We start from the raw sequence: 9,190 nt of genomic DNA on the forward strand, positions 1-9,190 counted from the left end.
ATTGGATGGGGAAGAAGGAAGATGGGCAGGTCATGAGGGCGGTGCCATGTTGGAGGGTTGAATCTGGGATGAGGTGGGAGGGGAGGGGAGAATTGGAAACTAGACAAATTTACGTTGATGCTATGTGATTGAAAGGTCCCAAAGTGTAAGATGAGGCATTCTTTCTCCAGTTGGTGGTTGGCTTTGAATTGGTGGTGGAGGAGGCCCAAGATTTTAATGTCCTTGGGGGATTGGGAGGGGGAGTTGAAGTGGTCGGCCAGAGGGCAGTGGGATTATTTGGTGCGTGTGTCCCTGAAAAACTCCACAAGTTGACATCCTGTCTTTCCCAATGTAAAGAAGACCACATCGAGAGCAAAGGACGCAGTAGATGAGGTGGATGGATGTACAGGAAAATCTCTGCCAGATTGGCGGAATACAGGGTTAATGGTTAATGGTAGGGTTCTTAGTCAGGTGGAGGAACAGAGGGATCTTGGGGTCTATGTACATAGATCTTTGAAGGTTGCCACTCAGGTGGATAGAGTTTGTAAGAAGGCCTATGGAGTATTATCGTTCATTAGCAGAGGGATTGAATTCAAGAGTCGTGAAGTGATGTTGCAGCTGTACAGGACTTTGGTTAGGCCACAGTTGGAGTACTGTGTGGAGTTCTGGTCGCCTCACTTTAGGAAAGATGTGGGAGCTTTGGAGAGGTTGCAGAGAAGATTTACCAGGATGTTGCCTGGAATGGAGAGGAAGTCGTACGAGGATCGGTTGAGAGTTCTCGGCCTTTTCTCGTTGGAACGGCGAAGGATGAGGGGTGACTTGATAGAGGTTTATAAGATGATCAGAGGAATAGGTAGAGTAGACAGTCAGAAACTTTTTCCCCGGGCACAACCGAGTGTTACAAGGGGACATAAATTTACGGTGAAGGGTGGAAGGTATAGGGGAGATGTCAGGGGTGGGTTCTTTACCCAGAGAGTGGTGGGGGCATGGAATGCGCTGCCTGTGGGAGTGGTAGAGTCAGAATCATTGGCGAACTTTAAGTGGCAATTGGATAGGTACATGGATGGGTGCTTAAGCTAGGACAAATGTTCAGCACAACATCGTGGGCCGAAGGACCTGTTCTGTGCTGTATTGTTCTATGTTCTATGTGATCTATATGGACTTCAGTAAGGCGTTCGGCAATGTTCTCCATGGGAGTCTGATTAGCAAGGTTAGATCTCACGGAATACAGGGAGAACTAGCTCAAAGGTAGACGGCACAGGGTGGGGGAGGAGGGTTGTTTTTTCAGACTGGAGTCCTGTGACCAGGAATGCCACAAGGATCCGTGCTCGATCCTCTACTTTTTGTCATTTACATAAATGATTTGGATGCGAGCATAAGAGGCACAGTCAGTACGTTTGCAGATGACACCAAAATTGGAAGTGCAGTGGACAGCGTAGAGGATTACCTCAGATTACAACAGGATCTTGACCAATGGGTCAATGGGCTGAGAAGTTGAAGATGGAGTTCGATTCAGATAAATGCAATATACTGCATTTTGGGAAAGCAATACTTAGCAGGACTTATACACTTAATCTAAGGTCCTAGGGAGTGTTGCTGAACAAAGAGACTTTGGAGTGCAGGTTCATAGTTCCTTGAAAGTGGAGTCGCAGGTAGATAGGATAGGGAAGAAAGCATTTGGTATGTTTCCTTTATTGGTCAGAGTATTGAGTACAGGAGTTGGGACGTGATGATGGGGCTGTACAGGACATTGATTAGGCCACTGTTGGAATATTGCGTGCAATTCTGGTCTCATTACTATTGGAAAGATGTTGTGAAACTGAAAGGGTTCAGAAAAGATTTACAAGGATGTTGCCAGGGTTGGAAGGTTTGAGCTATAGTGAGAGGCTGAACAGGCTGGTGCTGTATTCCCTGGAACATCGGAGGCTGAGGCGTGACCTTATAGAGGTTTACAAAATTATGAGCGGCATGGATAGGGTAAATAGGCAAAGTCTTTTCCCTGGTGTCGGGGAGTTCAGAACTAGTGGGCATACGTTTAGGGTGAGAAGGGAAAGATAGAAAAAGAGACCTACGGAGCAACGTTTTCACACAGAGGGTGGTACGTGTATGGAATGAGCTGTCGGAGGAAGTGGTGGAAGCTGGTACAATTGTAACATTTAAAAGGCATTTGGATGAGTATATGAATAGGAAGGGTTTAGAGAGATATGAGCGGGGTGTTGGCAGGTGGGACTAGATTGGGTTGGGATATCTGGTCGGCATAGACGGGTTGGACCAAAGTGTCTGTTTCCATGCTCTACATCTGTGACTCTATGACTCTATAATAAAGGGACCAAAACTATCTGCAGTATTCCGGATGTGTAAACCCAAATCCCTTGTACAGTTGCATTAACAATTACCTACTTCCATACTCCATTCCTTTCACAATAAATGTCTTCCTTGTGACCTGCTGTAGCCTTTGCACTGACATTTTGAACTTTCTCTCCTATTCAGATGAAAAGTTCCCTTTTTCAATTCTTCCAACTGCAATGGATAACTCACCGTTAATGGGACTGACCAACGCTCAGTTCACTGTCTAACGGAAATTGTGAGTGTGTCGTCAATTTGAACTGTTGTGCTTTAGATTTGCAAACAAGTCAGACACATCAATTCATTTGCTCCAATTTGTCTAACACATGTAAAGTTGCTGGGTTTGCATCCCAGAGTATTTTCTATCCCATTCTGATAGTGTTTGAATGCTGTTTGAAGTTGCTGACCACCTCACTAATTTATCTGCGCCGCCAGCAACTATTCAAAGAAGCAGCTGGAGAAAATAAGAGAGAAAGAACATAGTAAAGTTTTACTGCAAATGCTCAGCTTCTTCTGCTAGCAAATGAATCTGAATTCTTTGACTGATGCGCAAGCAACAATTATTCAGATTTTAATCTTTAGTTTATATCTGTGCTGACCATTCCTTTGAACACAACACATTACTTTGTATGTCTGCCACTTGTTCGGCCTGTCCACATCGTCGCAAAGCACAATCCCAAATAGTGCTTTATTTCTTTTTTAATTCACTTGTGGGATTTAAAAATCACTGGCTAGGCCGAGAAGTTATAACCCATCCTAGTTGGCCCCTTGAGAAGGAGGTAGTGAGCTGCCTTCTTGAACCACTGCAGTCCTTGTACTGTAGGTCGACCCATAATACCATTGGAAAGGGAGCTACAGGATTTTGACCCAGCGACACTAAATGAATGGCTGATATATTTCCAAGTTGGGATGGTGAGTGGCTGAGGGAAACTTGCTGGAGGTGGTATTCTCATGTATCTGCTGTGCTTGTCATTTTAGATGGGCATGGATGTGGGTTTGGAAGGTGCTGCCTGAGGATCTTTGGTGAATTTCTGCAGGGCATCTCGTAGCTTCTACTGAGCGCGGGTGGAGGATGCAGTGCCAATCAAGCAGGGGCTGCACTGTCCATGGACGGTGTTCAGCTTCTCAAGTGTGGTCTACAAGGTGCACTGCAGACATGACTGAGTGAGTGTGTGTGCGCGCACGTGAAAGTATCTGTAAGTGTCAATGAGAATGTGTGTGTGTGTCTCTCTCTCACACAGACATGTACACTTTCATACTCTCACTCAAATGCACTCGCACACATAGTGTATGAGGGTGTGCGTATGAGAGACTATGTGAGCAACGTCAGTTCGAAGCCCACATCGAGTGCCAACTGGAGAACGATCGCCGGGGTTACCTGCTGGAGGTTCTGACCCACCTTTGTTTCCAATTCCGGAGTTTAATGGGAAGCAATGTGAGAAGCGAAAGAATCAGAAACTGTGGGGCAATGAGTACTACCTTCTCAGTGCTGTATGGCTGTGCTGGATTCAGACAGGGATTTCCTGTCAATAACATCATCCCTTCAGCAAACACCAACCCCAGTGTTCCCTGTCGTCCTGACCCCCTTCCAACACTCGTTCGTTTGGAGGGAAACCCACGTGCCTGTAAAATTCCCTCAAAACCCTCACCATTGCAGTAACAATTGTTTCTGTGCAGCTTGTCTCATTAACAATATCCCACCAATCCAACCCTAACTATTCGATGCTAAATTTAAAAGATCGCTCTGCACCCACTATCTCAAAATTGTCAACTAGAAATTACTGTCCCTCATTTTCACGGCCTACATAAATCGAGGCAAAACTTCCCTTTGTCCTCCACCAGTCAGCGACATCTGGGCCATTCGCAGAGAAACATCGAAAATATCATCAGGAGGAGGCCATTTGGCCCCTCTGGCTTGCTTCACCCATTCAATCGTATCATGGCTGATAACCCAACATAGTCTCCTGTCTCCCCGTATTCTCCCTTTAGCCCCAAAGAAATCAATCCAACTCCTTCCTGAACAACATTCAGTGTTCTGGCTCTGACTGCTTTCTGTGACAGAGAATTCTACAGGTTCCCCACTCTCTGGGTGAAGACATTTCTCCCCATCTCAGTCCCACTCCACTTCCTTTCGGCTGTGACCCCTTGGTTCTGGACTCTCCACCTGTTCACCAGGGACACCCTCCCCGTGTTTACTCTGTCTCGTCCTTGTTCAAATTAATAGGTTTCTATGAGATTCCTCCTTAATTCTTCTCAACTCCACTAAACGTCATCCTAACCGTTCCAGTCTCTCTCCATCGGTCAATCCTGCCTTCCCAGAAATCACTCTGGGAAACTTTTGCTGCAATCTGTCCATAGGCACAATATCCTTCCTCAACTAAGGAAACCCCAAACTGCGCACACAGTTCTCCAGGGTGAGGTCTCACCCTGTTCAATTGTAGCGAGACACCCTGCACTTGGACTTGAATCCTCTCGCTATGAAGGCCTCCCTTATCTGACAAAGGATATTACAGATGCTGCCAACCTGCTGAGTTTCTGAAACAATTTTTTAGTGTTCATGTCAAGACTTCAGCTGGACCCCAGTGAAGAACGAGCACAGATCAATGATGAAGAATGAATTACCTTGCTCTGTGAGGTTGTTGGAATTCCTGGTCACATTAAATATTGTTCCAACCCCTGTTGATCGCGACGCACAGCCTTGGTGCTAGGACTGGAAGGATTCAATAGCCAGCTCTTTCCTGTCTGAACTAAAGTTGTAATTCCTGCTGGCATTGTTTAAGGCTTACTTTTGAAAGTAGCATTGTAAGTACAGTCCTGTACCTCGACACAATACACACTCTCGAATAAGATGATTCCCAATTGGAACCTCCATTTTACTGACTCTGGGGGTGAGGAAAACCCCAGCAACAGGAACTGGAACAAAACAAGACAAAGAGGAAATAAAAGACCGGATGTTGAAATTATCTTTTTTTTCACAGATGTTATCTTCTATGACAGGATAATAATTGACAGAAAGGAGAAATAAAACAACTGAGATTTCACATCGTTGCAAAGTCTCCATCTGTTGTAAAATCTATACTTCAAAAGATTGGTGTTAACTATGGATGGCCAAATGGTACACCATCCAACCATTGCCCTCCTGACTTTCAATGGTATTACCATCGCAGTCCCCAACCCCTACAGTGTTAAATCGTGTTCCTACCCCCCGCAGTATCAACATTTCAGGGGTTACTCTAACTGTCCCCACCCCCACCCCACTGTCAACGTCCTGGGGGGCTATTATCACAGTCCACCCCACTGCACTGTCAACATCCTGGGGGTTACCATTACTGTCCGCATCCCGCACCCCACTTTGATCATCATCCATGTCAGTTAAAAGCAACTACCTCTCTGGTCTCTAATACCATACTCCCAGTGGTAAGGTCACAGAACGGAAATAGGCCCTTCAGCCCAACACATCTGTGCTGACCAGTCTCCAAACAGAACTAGCCGCATTTGCTTGTGTTTGGGGCATATCCATCAAAACCTTTCCTATCCATGTATCATTCCAAATGTCTCAAAGGTTGATATTGTACCCACTTCTATCACTTCCTCTGGCGCTCATTCCAAATACGCACCACTCTCTATGTGAAAAGATTACCCCTCAGGTCGCTTTTAAATCTTTCCCCTCTCACCCTAAACCAATGCCCTCTAGTTTTGAACTCCCTGTCCTGGGGATAAAGACCTTGACTATTCACCTTATCCAAGCCCCTATTTCTGCAACAATATATATATGAAACATTAAGGACTACTTAATCCGACTCTAGCCTTGGATTGCAAGTGCACATCTAAATTGTTCTTCGATGTGATGAGGATTTCTGCCTCTCCCACTCCTACAGGCAGTGAGTTAAAGATTCCCTACCACCCTTTGAGTGAAAATGTTTTCCCACACATCCCCCTCTGAACCTGATGCCCCTTACCTTAAACCTATGACCTTCCCCCAGTCATTGATCCCTCCTTCAAGGGGGTGGGGGAGGTTTCTTCCTCCCTCATCATTTATATATCTCAATCATGTCCCCACACACTCAATCTACTCTGCTCTAAGGAAAACAACCCCAGTCTGTCCATCTCTTTCCATCACTGAAATTCTCCCGCCCGCAAAGGCAACATCCTGGTAAATCTCCCTTTGCATACTCCCCCAGTGCCATCACATTGCTCTGATAATGTCGATTTATATAGATTAGATTACATTACAGTATGGAAACAGGCCCTTCGGCCCAACAAGTCCACACCGACCCGCCGAAGCGAAACCCACCCATACCCCTACATTTTTACCCCCATACCTAACACTGCGGGCAATTTAGCATAGCCAATTCACCTGACCTGCACATCTTTGGACTGTGGGAGGAAACCGGAGCACCCGGAGGAAACCCACGCAGACACGGGGAGAATGTGCAAACTCCACACAGTCAATCGCCTGAGGCGGGAATTGAACCCGGGTCTCTGGCGCTGTGAGGCAGCAGTGCTAACCAGAGTTTCTTAACAACTCACTGAAGTGGCGATAAATTTGCTGTTCAGGAGAGACTCGGCCTTCTGACTAGAAACAGCACAGTGCTAATTGCCCTCTTGACGGTTACTGATGTTGATGATTGTGTGTATGGTTCTGCAGTGGTTAGAGTATTCCCAGGAAATGTCTTCACCATCCTTGGAGAAAATATATTCAATTGGGGATCGAACAGAGTAATTTAACGAGGTACTATCTCCCTCCACCACCTTATATCCAGTGTGGGTAGTCAGCTCTCGCACTGACACAGGGATGCCTGTGATCAAAGCAAACTGTTAGGCACTTTTCTAAGGCAGGAGTTTAGATTAGATTAGATTGTGGAAACAGGCCCTTCAGCCCAACAAGTCCACGCGGACCCGCCGAAGCGCAACCCACCCATACCCCTACATTGCCCCCTTACCTAACACTACGGGCAATTTAGCATGGCCAATTCACCTGACCCTGCACATCTTTGGACTGTGGGAGGAAACCGGAGCATCCGGAGGAAACCCACGCAGACACGGGGAGAATGTGCAAACTCCACACAGTCAGTCGCCTGAGGCGGGAACTGAACCCGGGTCTCCGGCGCTGTGAGGTAACAGTGGTAACCACTGTGCCACCGTGTGGGTGAGTTGTTGTGCTCAGCAATAAACAGTACTCCCATCATACAGTCAGAGAGAGTTACAGAGTCACTGTGAGAGTCAGAGAGAGACAGATGGTCACAGAGTGGCAGGGAGAAACAGGGAGAAACATAGACATAAGCAGGGACATAGAGTTTTAAAGAAACAGTCGAACGGAGTCAGAAAGAGGCACAAAAATCACAGTGTCATCGAGATTAATCGACAGAGTTAAAGTCATAGACAGTCAAACAGAGAGAGGGACAGAGATACATATAGAGAGAGACCTCGCGGTTTGTACAAGATCAATCGACCTAGTCAGAGAATGAAAGCAAATCATGGACAAACAAGTTACAGAGAGAGATAGATGTAAAGAGAGATAGAGACCTCACGGTTTGTACAAGGTGCCTCACTGGGAGGGGGAATCTCTCCTGTCCCCCTCCACCCCCCAATAACCACCATCCTGACCCTCGGGAACGGGACATGTTGACACAGTCCGCTCTCCCTCGGCGCTTTTCCTTCCCGCATGGCCCCGGCGCCATTTTAGCTTCAGGCCCCGCGCGAGATGGCGGTTAACGGCCGCCTCGTGCCCCAAGTGACCGTTAGCAGCTGCTTCAGGGGAAATGCTCTTTAAAGGGACAACCCTTTCAGGAGAGAGAAACAACAGGGCTGGCTCCGGGACTCGCCAAACTCAATAATAATGACAAATACACACAGACAGAGAGGTGGGAGTGAACAAGAAATTGTGCGGCGGCACATCAAGACCAAAGGCCACTCTCCCGAAGGACGGCTGCCCCAGGACTCGAAACGTTGACTCCGCTTTCTCTCTGTCTGTCTCTGGACAGATGCTGCCAGGCCTGAAGCACAAACAAGGTCCTCGGGGGTGAGTCGAGTTCAGGATCCTATTAAAGTTCGGTTGGCAGATGGATGATAGTGTGGGAGGGTATGCAATGGGATTAGAAGAATAGAGGCGGAGACTGTTTCCTAAATGGGGAAAGGTTTCGGAAATCTGAAGCACAAAGGGAGTTGGGAGTCCGAGTTCAGGATTCTCTTCAGGTTAACAGGCAGGTTCAGTTGGCAGTTAGGAAGGCAAATGTAATGTTAACATTCATTTCGTGAGAGTTAGAATACAAGAGCAGGGATGTACTGCTGAGGCTGTATATCGCTCTGGTCAGACCACATTTGGAACATTGTGAGCAATTTTGGGGCCCCTAGCTCTTGAAGGATGTGCTGAACTTTGGAGGGGAACCAGAGGGGGTTTACAAGAAAGATCCCAGGGATAAAGAACTTATCATATGAGGAGAGGTTGAGGACTTCTGGTACTTAAATCGATGGAGTTTAGAACGATGTGGGAGAATCTGATTGAATCTTGCAGATTATTTGAGAGGCCCAGATAGAGTGGACATGCAGAAAATGTTTCGATGAGTAGGACAGATTAGGACCCAATGGCCCAGCTTCAGAGTGAAGGCGCGTCCACTTAGAACTGAGATACTGTTGGGGAAATGACTTACCGGGGGTAAGCAATGGGGTACTAGTCTCTGTCCCTGTTGTTCCATAGGGAAGTGGGAAGAGAAGCAGAACATGAGTCACTAGGGACTCCATAGTTGGAGACAGACAAGGGGTTCTGTGGGAAGGAGAGACACTCACGGTTGGTGTGTTGCCTCCCGGGTGCCAGGGTTCGTGATGTCTCTGATCTTGCTTTTGGGATCTTTGCCGGTGAGGCGGA

The 9,190-nt window shown here is 47.0% G+C and overlaps 1 protein-coding gene and 1 long non-coding RNA gene across 2 annotated transcripts in view; one reads left to right on the forward strand and one right to left on the reverse strand.

Annotated features, from left to right (window-relative positions):
• The window catches only part of LOC122544533 (histone H1.01-like), a 103,309-nt gene that overhangs the window by 61,971 nt on the left and 32,148 nt on the right, over positions 1–9,190 (reverse strand). The gene's annotated exons all lie outside the window — the stretch shown is intronic.
• Positions 7,923–9,190, forward strand: part of LOC122544685 — a 12,835-nt gene continuing 11,567 nt past the window's right edge. The window contains exon 1 of the long non-coding RNA XR_006310446.1: positions 7,923–8,351. This is a non-coding gene — a long non-coding RNA (uncharacterized LOC122544685). The remainder of the gene's footprint in view (positions 8,352–9,190) is intronic.

Source organism: Chiloscyllium plagiosum, chromosome 50 (assembly GCF_004010195.1).
Source record: "Chiloscyllium plagiosum isolate BGI_BamShark_2017 chromosome 50, ASM401019v2, whole genome shotgun sequence".
Taxonomy (NCBI): Eukaryota; Metazoa; Chordata; class Chondrichthyes; order Orectolobiformes; family Hemiscylliidae; genus Chiloscyllium; species Chiloscyllium plagiosum.